Genomic DNA, 14,486 nt, shown 5'->3' with positions numbered 1-14,486 from the left:
CACCAGGGAATTCGTTATTTAGGGCTGTTGTAAACACACAACAACTTGTTCTAAACTCACTGTGTAAGTGTTGCGTTGCAGATGGTAACGAGGGTCCGAACAGAGGTGCGGGCATTCCTGCATGTAATTGACCATCAGTGCATGGTTACCTTTTATCACATTCACGTAATCAAATAATTTGAACTTCTGCTTGATACCGGGAGGGCTGAATTATGCCTGAGGAATGAATTTATTTTCTGGAATCTAGTTCCTTTTGTGCTTTGTCAACGAAATTGAAATGTTCAGTTAAATGCGCACAGGAATGCCCATGCCTGTGCTTACCCATTTGTGTACTTTCACCGTCCCCGTGTTTGAAAGATTTTCCCCACCCTTCCTCTTGGAAGCTATTGGAAGAAATGGATTAGAAAATTGAAAAATATGAGAGGAAACCAAGGTGTGTGAAAAACAGGGTATTTGCTGAGAAAGTCGTTTCCCCCCGTGGTGAGGGACAAAAAAACAAAAACGAAAACAATAAACACTTACTGGTATTGTCCGCTGCATAGTAGACTTATGAGAATCTGGGGGAAAGATGGTAAGAGAGATGGTGAGGAATTTCTAATTTTTTCTTTTCTTGCATTCTGCCCGCTCTGCATATTTCTGCTGGAGGGACAAAGCATTAACCTTCGCTTTCTCAGGCCTTTTTGCCCTGCTGTTGCCAGCACTTTTTGGTTGCTGGTTCTCTGAGGCTGAGAGGAGGTGGAGGCCACGGCTCACTTCTGAAAACCTGGTCAGCTAAGCATAGAGCTACCCTTCCTGCATGCTGAGTGTGCATCATCAGTGTCCCTGGTCCTCTCTCCCCGTGACATATCTTTACATTTCTGCACTTCTCGATTTAGTTGTGTCGACTCTTACAGATCTTTGCAGTCTTTGCTCTGGCTCTGATTGGGGTATGACATCGGTTTGGAGCAGTTGTCAGGAAGCAAAGGCTGGTTGTCCTAGAAGGGCTGATGACGTACACACCAGGAAGCTTGAGATGTATGAATCTGTCGAACAATAAAAACCATACTATAACCAAGTTAATAAAGGGGGTTCAATATTTTTTTATTGTATATAGTAGGGAAAATTTCAAGTATAAGAAAGTTTAGTTTAATTTTTTTGTATGCCTACATCTTTCATGTATTGAAAAGTTCTGTCTTAATGCGTCTATTTTTCAAATAAATTTTTACTTAAATGAAAAATAATCTTATTTTACATACCAATCCCAGTTCCCTCTCCATCAAATCCTCCCACCAAACACCCACCCCACTTCCCATCCACTCCCCAGGGAGGGTCGATCTCCCTTGGGGGACCATCAAATTCTGTCACATCATTTGGGGTAGGATCAAGGCCCTCCCCCATGTATCTAGGCTGGGAGAGTCTCCCTTTGGTGACCTAAAGCCCATTCATACACTAGGGATAAATACTGGCTCCACTGCCCGAGGCCCCAGAGACTGCCCAGGCTGTCCTGTGAGAACCTTTTCTCTCACACAGGGTTCCTGGAAAAAGCAATACCTTAACCCACTCCGTATATATGAGTTCCAGAGAAACCTAAAACACATACTGACAACACTGTGTAAGAAGATGGTTTTAGATGGTTTTCTCTTCATATCAGAAGATAAAAGCACATTGTTGCCATAGTTATGACAAATTTTTCTTGAAGGTGTTGCATCTGCCGGGCCCATTGTAAACATCCTCACCTCCTTTCTTGGCATCACAACTGAAGCCCAGTGGTTGTAGAATCAATGTACTGAGTTAGTAACTTGTACAGGATAAAGTTATGGCCATTGCTAGGAAAGCTGGCTTTTCTCTTCTTTCACATTAAAATCCTGTAGGTCATCAGAATTCAGTCCAAAGACATTCAGTATGGAAATAGAAGGCCGGATCTCTTACAGGACTAGAATATCTCCCCCCCCCCTCCAGCTTATGTTAAGTAAGTGGAAATGCTTTTAAAGTAAACTCTGAGGGTCACAGGTTAGAGGTGTTGCACCTGACGTGACAAATCCTTGTCATTGAGGTTATGCTTGGAGGTTTTGGGAGAAGCAGCTCAGCTGGTTGTTAGCATTGGAAAGTCACTGGGTCCTGCTTCTCCTCCATTGCTGGAGCACCAGGGGAGGACTTGGCAGGGACTGGGAGCCAGGTGTGTAAAATGTAGCTGTGCTTGGCTTTTGTTCACACCGTGCTTTGTACATTTGTGTTCGTGGGGACATAGGGATTGGTTGCAGAGGCAACTCTCTGTATTCTCATTTCCAGGCACACTACTGGGGGGGGGGGGCTATTCATTACCGCACAGCGTGTGCAATCACTCCTGTGTCTCCTTCACTGGAGAATATATATTTCAAGCCCGAAGAGTTAAACATGCATGTCATGAATCCCCCTGGAATGTGCTTTGTACTTGCATCTATATTTCTGAATCCCACTGGCTTCAAACTCAGGGTTTACTCATATATTTTTTGATTGATTCTCCTTCATCCTCAGGGCTCTGAGTCACATGCTGACAAGAGTGTGCTGGATGGCTGACGTACTGTCTGGGTTCCCTGAGACATTGATCCCTCTGGTGTCTACTGAATTACACAGGAGACCGTGGAGATTTCTTAAGGGGGTCTGTGGCTATCTCGCTCTTTCTTTAAATGTTCAGTCTTTTTCTCTGTCACAGTAAATAATTCATTGATGCAGACAGCTATGACCAAAAGAAAAAAAAAATCATTTGTATCTCATCAAAGCAAAGACAAATTCCCCAATTCCCATTCGTTTTACTGTATTTTCCCCCCCTTTTGACCATGCCACTTGAAAGGAGTTCAGAAACTGGAAATTAGAGGGAAGTTGTGAGTTCTAAAGTTTGAGAGCAATATGATCCTATGTAGGTGTCCTGGACTTATAGCCATTTAAACTCCAGTTAATATAGCACTAATACCAATTGTAACTCTTACTGGTACAAGAGTTTTACATAGGCTCTTTGCCCTATCACCTGCGAGAATGTAGACCATTCTCAGCCATCAGACTGTCCACATTCCAGAAAATGTGGGCATCACTCTGAAGGGGCACACAGGCATTGTGAAGGGCCCCAGAAGAACCCTCCGGAGAGACTTCAGTCACATCAACGTAGAGCTGAATCTCCTTGGGAAGAAGAGGCTCTGGGTTGACAAATGGTGGGCAAACAGAAAGGAACCGGCCACTGTCCCAACCATCTGCAGTCATGTTCAGAACATGATTAAGGGTGTGACGCTGGGCTCCCGCTACAAGATGATGTCTGTGTATGCTCACTTCTCCATCAACATTGTTATTCAGGAGAATGGTTCTTTGGTTGAAGTAGGAAATTTCCTGGGTGAACAATACATTGAAAGGGTTTGGATGAGGACAGGTGTTGCTTGTTCTGTCTCTCAAGCCCGGAAGGATGAATTAATCCTTGAAGGGAATGGTATTGAACTTCTTTCAAATAAAGCGGCTCTGATTCAGCAAGCCACAGCAGTTAGAAACAAAGATCTCAGGAAGCTTCTCGTTGGTTATCTATGTGTCTGAAAAGGAAACCATGCAGCAGGTTGATGAGTAAGACCTAAGTTACCCAGCTCCAGAAACAAGATCCTGAATTTAAGTATGATTTGGCATGTCTCTTGGGACAATAAAAGACTTGTATTGAAGAAAAGAGTTTTATATAATATCTTGCCTCCCTGATATTGTTAATATCTCTGATGTGGATTAATGGAAGGAAGGACAAAGAGAAATGAATCTACTGTCCTTTGACCACCCTGCTCCAAAGTACCTGGGGTCAGAGCCTGATCGACCTAGCTTGGTGCCTGCTTTCTTTCTCTTGCATCCTGACATTTAGTCCTCACAACTCTGCCTTTCAACTACTGTCATCCACAGCTCACAGACCAGTCCCACAAAATAACCACCTGTCAGTGTAAAGGAAGATGGAACTGCCTTAGGTCCAGGCTTCTCTAAAAGGTTTCCATCATGAAAATATAATGCTAAAGAGCGACCAGTTTAAACTCTAGTCATACGCTGTACACGTCTGTGACTTCATATCAGGCACTTACGTTCCAGGAGCCTCAGTTTCCTTCTCTGTACTTCTCTGTCCACTCCCAGGTCTGGGAGACAGAAGCAGCCTTATAACACAGGAAGGGACGTGATTCTCCCCATTGTCCTTGGCAGTTTGTAAGGGAGCCTTTTTGGCTCATTGCCTTCTTTCATTTTCAAGGAGTCAATACAGTGAACTGCTACCTCGGAAGAGTTACTGCCCTTCTCTATGCATGGAAGTGACTTCCCAGGAGGAATTCAGGCACTGAAGTACTTGGATCTGCCTCATCAATCTATGAAGCAGAGAGTGTCTAATTTTCTTGAGACTTTGCTGAGGAGTCCAGGTTCAGCAAGAACCTGGAGGGAAAACTAAAGATGCTTCAAATAACACCACATATATTTTTTTTTTTTTGCAAAAACAAAAAAAAAGCTATTTTGAGGAAGAGAAGTGTCTGTTAAAGTGAGACACCACACTATTTTGATGAAGTTTTATTCCCATGGCAAACACAGTCTTATATATTCAGTTTGTGTGATACAGAGGAAGTAAGGACTCATCATGGGAAGGCTGATGATATTTTAAAAACTCATTCCACTTTGAGCAGGTATCATCATTCATCATCTGAAATCCATGCATACTAATCAATGAGTCTTGTTCTGTAGGCAAACGAGCGAGGGTTATGAAGAATGGGATTTACGGGAGGCAAGTTGGTGACGATAGAAATGAACCTACATCGAGAGCCTGGTTTAGAGTGAGTGGGGAGGTAGCCTGGCTTTGGGTACTAGGAAGAAAGCAGTTAAGCTGGCATTTGATTTAATTGCTCTCAGTGACTTCTCGGAACATGCTTGTACTAAACTCTTACATCAGTTGTCTTTTACAGTGTAGGCATTTGGAGGCATGGTGGGGTAGCAGTCTGTAGGTTTACTATTGCATGCTTATACTCAGCAGTGGGAATGTTGGCTGTGGCTGGGTTCTGCTTGGATCGTTGAGGACTAGATTCTTTTGTCTCTTGTTCCCTTTTGACCTAAGGGAAGCTAGGCTCATCCACGTCAGGAAAGTATCCTAAAGAGGATATACATGCTTATTTTAAAACAGGGACAAAAGAGAAGGTGTGGTGTACTGGAATTGAAAGGGGAGGGAGGTAAATACAGAAAGAAAGAGGGGGGTGAAAATAGCTGTAAAGACACATGAACAACCCTCTTTTGAGTTGGTCAAGGTTGTGTGAGAGACTCCCCAAAACATTTTAGGTGATTGCTACTGTCTTTGGTTGCTTCAGATATGTGGAAGTTAAACCTCTGTTTTTTTAAGATACCATGTGTTTCAGACAAAGGGTACAGAGACCTCTGAACTAGAACTGATCTGATAGTTCCTCTTCGAGGATTAGCTTTCATGTTACCAGAAAATACCATGCACAATTCCAAAGAAGGAAGCAAGCCACAGTCCTGTTCATCCATGATGCCTATGAACCACCACAATGACCAGCTTGCCATGATAATCCCAAGGGTGAAATGGTGGCATGTATATCTTGGTAGCAATGAAATCTCTCTAATTGGAATTAAGACCTGCTCAGCAAGAGGACAACCATGCCTGGTACTAAAAGCATAGCCAGCTACCTAGCAGCAGTGAGCTCATGGAACTGAGAGGACTACCACTTTATTGAACCAGCACAACCCCTAACTACATTTTTCAAGCATTTTCACTTACACTCACAGATAAGTGTAGTTCTCCCCATCAACTTCTCTTTGCAGCAGGTGGAGATTATTATAGAAAACAACAGCCAGTCAAAATGAAAATGTATGGAGCCCAGGCCCAAAGAATGGATCTACAAAACAAACTCCTATCTAAGGCTCAGAGAACATTGTGGAAGGCAAGTGGAAGGATTGTAAGACACACAGCAACATAGCGTTTGCCATGACTCCATCCCCCAGGAATGCTCAATGGCGCTCACAAAGTCTCACCACCATGACTTCCTAGATATGAGCTGAAGAAATACAATAGAGATGCCAAGGTAGACCGTGGGAAGCCCACAAGGCCTTAGTCCTATACAAACAATCACAAACTAAGGATTGCGTGATCGCTGCAGTGAGTGATCAGACATGGAACTATGTTCAAGACATCCCTTAGTGGAAACCTGTAAGGAGTAAGGTTTTTCCCAGCCACTAGTCTTGTCTTGTCCCGCCACCGCGCCAGGCCCAATTAACACACTGAGACTCTGTATTACATATAATGCTGTTGGCCAGGTACTAGTTTCTTATCGGCTAGCTCTGTCTTAATTATTAACCCATTTGTGTTAAACTAATATTTCCACGTGCTTTCACCTTACCGGGGAGTGGGGCAGGCCTCTGGTCTCCCCGGTCTCTCCATGCTGACTCCTCCTTACTACTTCTTCTTTCCTCCTTGTCTCCTAGTCCCTCCTCTCTTGCTTTCCTATTGGCCAACAGAGCTTTATTCATTAACCAGTATGAGAAACATATTTACAGAAGGACATCTCCCATTAGAAACCCCTGTGTGGCTATCTTTATCTACTTGCTATAGGGCAGAGTGTTTCCTTGATGAATGGGTTCTACTACATGAATGTGAGGATGCCTCAAAATGGATGGCAGAGTATAGAATATATTATGATCTTGAAAATAGCACATATGGGATGGGATAATTAAAAGGTTTGTTGTTGCCTTCTTGGGATGGGATGAGACTGAGGCTCATATTTCTACAAAGAAAATGCCCACAAAAGGGAAGGATTAAATAACAAAAGATATCAGATGCTAGCTACTGGATTATATCATTGGATTCCGCGGGAAAAGTGGGCAAAAAAATCGTCTCTCCTTGAACTAAAACCTTGGGCAATATGAGTAAGGTCAGTCCCTGATATACTAGATCATATAAATTAGGAGGGATACCTGGTTGTTACTATCTGAAGTCCTTATGCCTCTCAATACCTGGAAGATAATAGAGGAAGGATAGGGGTTATTGATGGACCTGGACATGATAGAGGTAATGTTTGATGATGGGTTTGTTGGCCTGGATGAGACTGTGTTCACAGGTGGCCTATTTCATTCAACAAGGATATTATGTTGGGACTGGTATAGGGCTATAGTGGCTTTGCTGAACTCATTGTGCAAACTATTTTCTCTTTAGGAGGCAGAAGCAGCTCTGACTGGTCTGCATGACTCGGGTGACCATTGTGTAACTCAGAATTGCAAGTGAACAAGAAATCAAGAGGGCATAAGGGAAAAGTGTATGGAAGCTGTTGTCTGCAACACATGGAGGCAAATGTGGCAAGACTTGCATCCAGCCAAAAGTTCAATGGAAAAGAGAGAAAGTCAAGTTCATTGGTGAGTTAAGGGGAGGCTTTAAAACCTGTGTGACCCTCCATGGAAGAAAACTAAAGCTTATCTTAAAGGTCGGCAGTCATCTATCTGTAGCATGAGTTGTAAAGGGTATTGGGATGGGGATTGTTTTCCTAGCTTGTGTACCTTTGGTTGTTAAGTATTCTCAGTGGAATGATAAAGGCTACCCTACTATCCTGGAGGCTGTCAGAAAGGGGGATTGGTTTTGTTCACAGGCAAAATTGGGAAGGGCATGGTTATGTATCCCCTTGGGCCTTTGCTAGCAGCACAGACCAGCCCCACCAAGCCAGTCAGAAATGAGGACACATAAAGTGGCTTAAGAGGAGTAGCATCACCCCAGGATGAGGAAACCATATTTCTCATGGGAAATGAGTATGGATTATGGAGAACTACAGGGGGTAGTGTCCTCCATCCACAATACGGTATCAATATTGCTTTTGATGAAACAACTGATGTGAAAGAATTCCTCCCTTCCTTCCTGACATTTAGACCCTGCCATTTATTATGCAATATCCTGACTACAGTTTGCCCTCCTTCTACTCCCCCACATCCCTCCCAGCCTCCCCTCTGATCCAGATCCACTCTCTTTGTCATATCATAAGAAAAAAGGCTTCCAAGAGACAATAACCAGGCATAACACAGTAACACATCTGAAGATAAAACAAAAAGCATAATTATCTACATTGGACAAGGCAAAGCAACCGAAGGAAAAGAGTTCTAAGAGAAGGCCCAAGAGTCAGAGACCTACTTGTTGCTGTAATTTGTCTTGATCTTGAGCTTTCTGAGCTAAAACGGTAGGTATCCAATGCCTTCTGTCTAACAGACACTGATGAGGTAGACGTTAAGCCACGTTAAGAACATAAACACTGCTATTATAAAAGGAGTTACATGGCAATGACAGGTGCACAGAAATTCTGAAATTCACAGGGCAATGTTGGGGCTTTTCATTTTGGAGAGAAGGGCGTCTCTTGGTGAGGACTCCATCTTACTTCCTTTATTCTCTGTGGCCCTTAGTTCTCATCTGCAGACAGAATTAACAGCCGGAACTTCTAGTCAACTTCCTTTCCCAACCTGCTCTCTGATCATGGAATTTTGGGGTCTAGTACCTCTTTTCTCTTAAGCTTTCTTTGCTTCATGTAGTTCAGGATGGTACAAAATTTTATATCTTTTACTCAGTGGGGATTCGATAAATTTGTCAGGGCTCATTTTGTGCCCCTAAAGTCATCCCATAATTCCTTTCAAGGCAGACCTCTGTCTATTTTGGGCTGAGTACAGGTGCTGCAGGACACTGGCTTTAAGATTTTTAAGTAACTCTTTCGTCTAGTTGGGAGGCTCTAACTAGGTACGCTGTTGAGTCTTTCTGAAGTCTTAACAAAAGGTCTTATAGATAAGCCATTGACTTGATCTCGATCCCAAGGCTACTTCTTATTTTTAAAATCTTTTTTTCTGACTAAAGATATTGAAGATCTGAAATAGTTTTATTTTCTAGCCTGGCACATAAAAGTAAAAAGGTAAAAGTACCAAATTAAAAAAAAAGAATCCTTGAAGTTCTGCGTACAAATTTAACCTTTCTGTCTGAAGATACTGTCCCTGTTCTGTAGGAGGAAAGACAGCCGGTGGCACATGAGCTACTCAGCCCGGAAGTCCCCTAAGTTAGAGGAACAAATCCACTTACTTTTACACCAATGTAGGCAACAGTTTCACCAACTGATTTTTATCAGAAGTCTCTGGCTATGGGCTTTCCTGGTGAATATTATTATCATTTTGGAAACTGTGACCATTTTACCGTACAGGACATCAAAGACCTGGGCATAGCAAGCAGCTGTGGGCTTTCAGTTGGAGAAATTATCCCGGGTTATAAACTGCAGCCCGGTTTTATATACCTGTAAAGGTATATAAAAGGGAAGAAGAAAAGGGAGAGGGAGGGGAGGGCGAAGGCGGGGAGGAGAGGATGCACTGATGAATTTGAAAATGGAAGAAGTGATTTTAGTGCAAGAGGTTCTAAATGAGTTCCATCAATACCTTGATTTTAGACCTGTTAGATAAAGCTTGGCTATCATATCATTTATCCAAAATATTTGGGGTCAGAAGTATTTATTACCTGTTTTGGGGTTTTACAGTTTTGGGAACATTTACATAGAGCACATCAACTGAGTGTCTCTAATCTAAAAACTCCAAATCTGAAACGCATCAAAATCCAAGCCTTTTTGAAGGATGAGAATTGTTGAGCCTGTCTGTCAGACCTGTGTACCTAGTTACTACCATGTTTGTGCTAAGTTGTTAAAGTAGATGATTGTATCCCATTCCATTTAATAAGTTCAAGTAGAGAGAAGCCCATTGAAGCTGACATATTCTCATGAGCAAAAGAACTCAGAAAAACAAAACTGGGGAGTGGTGCTTTCTTCCTTTCTCTTTCCCTCTCTTCCTTTTCTTTTTCAAAGCCCAGCCTTCTGCCATGTTTTTTTGGGAGTGTCTATTTGTAAATGTGCCAGTGAAGAGGGGGGTTCAATTCCTAAAGCCTCTGTCAACAATTGGTCTTTACTGGGATATTTTAGGTGTTTCTTAGGGATCTTGATTTTTATTCTATTCTTGTTTACCATGAAAGGAAGGAAGGATTCAAGAAGATGTTATTTGGCAAATCATGATGGTAGAGAAAGTGCTAAGATCTGCATAAGCACAGCTAAGGTTTGTGTTATGTTAGTTCTGAAAGCTTGATTGGGCAATAAGCAGATGATGCTTGTGTGAGAGACTGAAAGAGTCATCACCTGCAGCTCCATCTTCTGTCAATTCTGGATTTGGGTGATTATAAATAGAGGGCGTTTACTACACTCACATAAAGAGAAACTAATACCAAGTATAGAATAGCAACTCACTTAGAATGTGACCATGGGGCTTGTCGAATGTGAACCAATCAATAGAGCTGATGTTAAATGCTTACTGGAGGCCAGACTTCAGGGACATGCTTGTTGGTATATTTTGTTCAGTAACCAGAACAGCCCAGGAGTCATAACTATTCTGAAAACCTTAATGGCTTGACAAATAGATACTTGAACAATTTATAATGAGTTGCTCAAGGGTTCCTGATTTAATTCCTCATTTGAACTTATGTGCAAGTTCAAGCAGTCAATTTGTCTTGGGAATATTACAGTAAAAATGAGAATTATAAGTGGAATTTCAGTCTTTTCTTAGTATAGAAGACAATGCCTATCATTCACAAGTCTAAGATTAGTCTTTTATTAATCAGTAAAGAAATATTTCCTGAATACTCCCAAGGACATATGTGTGTGTGGTCAGAGGATGACCTCTTCCATTCTCAATGCTTGGTAGAAAAAGTGAATCATTGGGGTGCTGGTCATGGTGTAAAGCTGGCAGATGCTGACAAATGATGCCATCTGGTCCTCAGCAAAAGAAAGGCAGAGCAGAAAATGGCTGTGATCAAGAGAATTTGGAAGTTGGGTGGGGTGAGTGCTGTGAAACTGTTCTCTGGTCATGACAGAGCCAGTGTGTTTCTATACTCACTGCAGCTGGGATCGATCATACAGTATCCACGAGCAATTGAAGCCCTTGCCATTTTATCGTGCATAGAGGAGGAGCAGATTATAAGGCCTTATCTCTTTTCAAGGGACCATAAGCTGCTAGTGGAGAGTATCACTTTCTTCAGTGGCCTAGCCACTGGTAAATTGCTCATATTCTAGTACACAGCCCTCTGCATGCAAGAAACCATAATAATAGTTAGTAGTTCAGAAGGAAAAAAAAACTTGAAAGTATTGGGGTCTTGCTAAGAAAAGGGGTTTTATTGGGTCAGAAGTGTAGTAAGAGAAAGGGTAATGAAGGAATGACAACCTAGTATAGACACATGTGAAATTTCCAAACAATAAAATAAAATTTGCTGATTTCTGTGTTATGAATCCCCACATTATATGTGCTTTCCCTCACACAGCTAAGCATTACCAGACACAGATATGAGAACGGATATTATTGGTCGCTTCTCATCGTCTGGTACAGCACAGTGTTATCGCTTCCTTCCCAGTAAAGAGATGCCAGGGTGTGGCACAAGAGATAACATCTGTAAGATAGGATCAGATATTGAAACACTTTCCAACGCATTACTGAGCAATGTGATGGAGCCTGGCCCAAGGGTTTCTAATGCGGACACAGAGACTGGGACTCCATGACATTAGAATCAAATTGTCCTCAGTACCATAGAGGCAAGGACACTTCAGCACACATGGAACCTTAACCTTCTTTTAGCAGGGAAATACTGGGAAGTGAGCATGCCTATGATTGGCATAATAAAAGGAGATCTGAAAGTGTGCACACCTAGAATGATCCACAGATAGAGGTCATGTGATCGTCTAAATGCTGATGGTGTCTGGGCCAAGCCACTGCCCTACCCCCACTGTCCCTTTGTAAGAGGAACATCAGTTACACACCCTAGCCATCATCTTTGATGAGACTCAGACCAAGAGGAGGAGTTCCTCCTGGCGAGGCCTAATTTATTCAGGCTACCTAGAACCCCCAAAGGCAATAGATTTAGTCTTCTTCTGAAGACCTACACTTCTACATTAAACCACTGCAGACACATTGAAAGCAACAATTTAAAGATTTTGTTTATTATTTTCTCCAAATGAAAAATAATTAAAAACCTTATCATTGAAAGACAATACTATTTATATCTTTCTGGGTGTGCTTTATTAAGATATATGATAGACCTTACATGCTTGTGGATGGTGGGCAATGCTCACTAAAACCACCATTGTCAATGAGAAGCACTTGTAGATATTAGAACAGTTGCTGTACTTAAAAAAAATGGAATTGTGATTCCAACATCAATTTTTCAGAGAGCTGTTATATAGGAGATTAAAGGACTCTTTTTCAATGATTCATTTAAGTCAGTTAGGAATTGGTTGACATCCCCAAGAAGCCTCTGAATTTTTTATTATGTCCATGGATGACATTTTTTTTTTAAATTGGAGAGAGTTATACTTACCAAGTCACCTCACTATTTCCCCAGTGCAGTCTCCCAGCACAATCAATCTTAAAGTGGCTGTACTTAAACATTATGTCAAACCATTCATCCCAGAGTAAGAGCACCTCATGGTTGAACCTCTATGTTTGGCTGGAGGGGTCCTCTCTGATGCTGACACCAGTATATTCCAGGATGGAGTGGGATCTTCTCTACTGTTCCTTGAGCTCTACCGATCTGGGTTGTGTCAGATGGTCTTTACAGAAGAAAGTGTTCTTTGTGCTTCCTGTGGAACAATTGTTCACCAGTCATTTGATGACAGAGCCAGAGGCTTGGGATGACCCAGAAAATGAAATAATAAAAGTTACAAGTGGAAAAAGGAAGTTTTAGAGAGGTGTCTACAAATCCCGGGTCATATATGTATCTGTCTTCCTTGTCTTCTGTTTTTCTTGTTCTACGTGTTTCCCTCTCCCCTTCGCAGGTCTGGTTTTGTTTCTCATTGGAGCCTGGTGGGCTGCGTGTTCAGTGGCTTTGCTTTCCATTCCTCGGGAATCTACTCAAGACTATATTACGCGGATAGACCAGTGTCAGAGAGTTTTCCCGAGAAGGTAGAGTAAGCTTGAGTTATATCTGATCCCCCAGGAAAAGGGGTAATGCCAGCCCTCAGTGTCCAGCTTGCAAACGACAGAGTTTTGGGGTTGATATCATCACCAATGCCCACAGCCAGATCAGCTCTATCGGTTTCCTTTGGCTTCTACTTCCCACTCCCATTGCGGTTCTCCGGCTACAGGAGATGGAAGATCTTGGAGAATCCTCAAGCAGCTCATCAGAATGCAGCTGCCCTCCTGGCACAATCCTACTTAATGTCTATGTCAGCATCTCCCTGCTCTAAGTCTCAGTCCACGAGCTGTGTTTTTAAGCTTTCCTTAATGGAAGCATGTCTCAAGAGGAGGATTAGCCAATTGGCTAAAGAACAAAGAATCAATTTAGTTTAAAATAGCTCTTTTAATGGCGGTATTTTGCATCCACAGTAATTTCCAAGGCACTGTGCGCTTTGTGGAAAATCCTCAGGGAAACTGGAGTGAGTTTGCCTGTCATCATTAGGCAGGGAGAGGTTGGGGTGGACCCTCAATTTCCATCAGATTGAGAAGCTGAGCCAAGGGAGGATACAACTTTTAAACTATCAGAAGTGAAGTGACAATGGCTTAGGGTGCTCCCTGGGTGTCTCATCTTCAGTGAAAAGAAGAAAGGAAGCTATCCAAAGCTAGAGGCAGAAGATAAGCTAAAGAATTTATAGCCTTGCCTATACACCCGCTAATTGATTACAAGAAATGATCTAACAGGGTCCCCTGGCACTGAAATCTATCCCTAGCAACACAGGGACTCATAAGTAATGTTTTAAAGTGAAATGTCTCTCTTGCCTGGTTAGCCAAATAATTGGGACACGTATCTCATTTGAAGTAGAACACTGAATTCAGGCAATAATAGAAATCAGGCATAATACTAAACAATGTATTACACAATGAATATATGGATCGATTATTTGTTGGTTGCAAGAATTTGCCTACTTATCTCATTTCCCAGAACTAGATAACGCTGGGGTTCTGGACTTGCTTACTTCTTAACGAATTGTTTGTCTATTTATTTACGTAATTGTTTGTTTCTATGTGAGTGCATCCACATGTGTACAGTTACCTGCAAAGGCCAGAAGGGGCCTGTGGCAGAGTGAGAGGGTATCAGACGCCCTGGGCTTGTAGTTATAAATGGTAATGAGCCCTCTTTGTAAGGGCGTTATTCACTTTTAATCTTTCAAACTCATGCACTCTTAATCTTTGAGCCTCCTCTACCACTTTAATTAAAAAAAAATTAAGTACATTTTGCTCAGGAATCATTTAACATGTAATCTACATGGGAAACGAACGTAGTGTTCTCAACAAGTAGATATATGCTAGGGCTTGCTTAACAGTAGGTATTGACTATTTCTTTTAATACAACAATTCTGAGACATTGCAATTTCTAAGACTTTCTAGCCTGGAAAGTTTTTGCTGTGCAGTGTGTGTGTGTGTGTGTGTGTGTGTGTGTGTGTGTGTGTGTGTGTGTGTAGGAATATTACTTACATGAGGTAGCGACTCCTGAGGGAAAC

General features: G+C 42.1%; 1 pseudogene; it reads left to right on the top strand.

Moving 5' to 3' along the window:
• Positions 1 to 2,991: 2,991 nt before the first annotated feature.
• LOC127213642 (60S ribosomal protein L9-like) lies at positions 2,992 to 3,600 on the top strand (annotated as a pseudogene).
• The last annotated feature ends 10,886 nt before the right edge of the window (positions 3,601 to 14,486 follow it).

Source organism: Phodopus roborovskii, unplaced genomic scaffold (assembly GCF_943737965.1).
Source record: "Phodopus roborovskii unplaced genomic scaffold, PHOROB, whole genome shotgun sequence".
NCBI classification, from domain to species: domain Eukaryota; kingdom Metazoa; phylum Chordata; class Mammalia; order Rodentia; family Cricetidae; genus Phodopus; species Phodopus roborovskii.
This window is presented reverse-complemented; position numbering and strand designations above follow the sequence as displayed.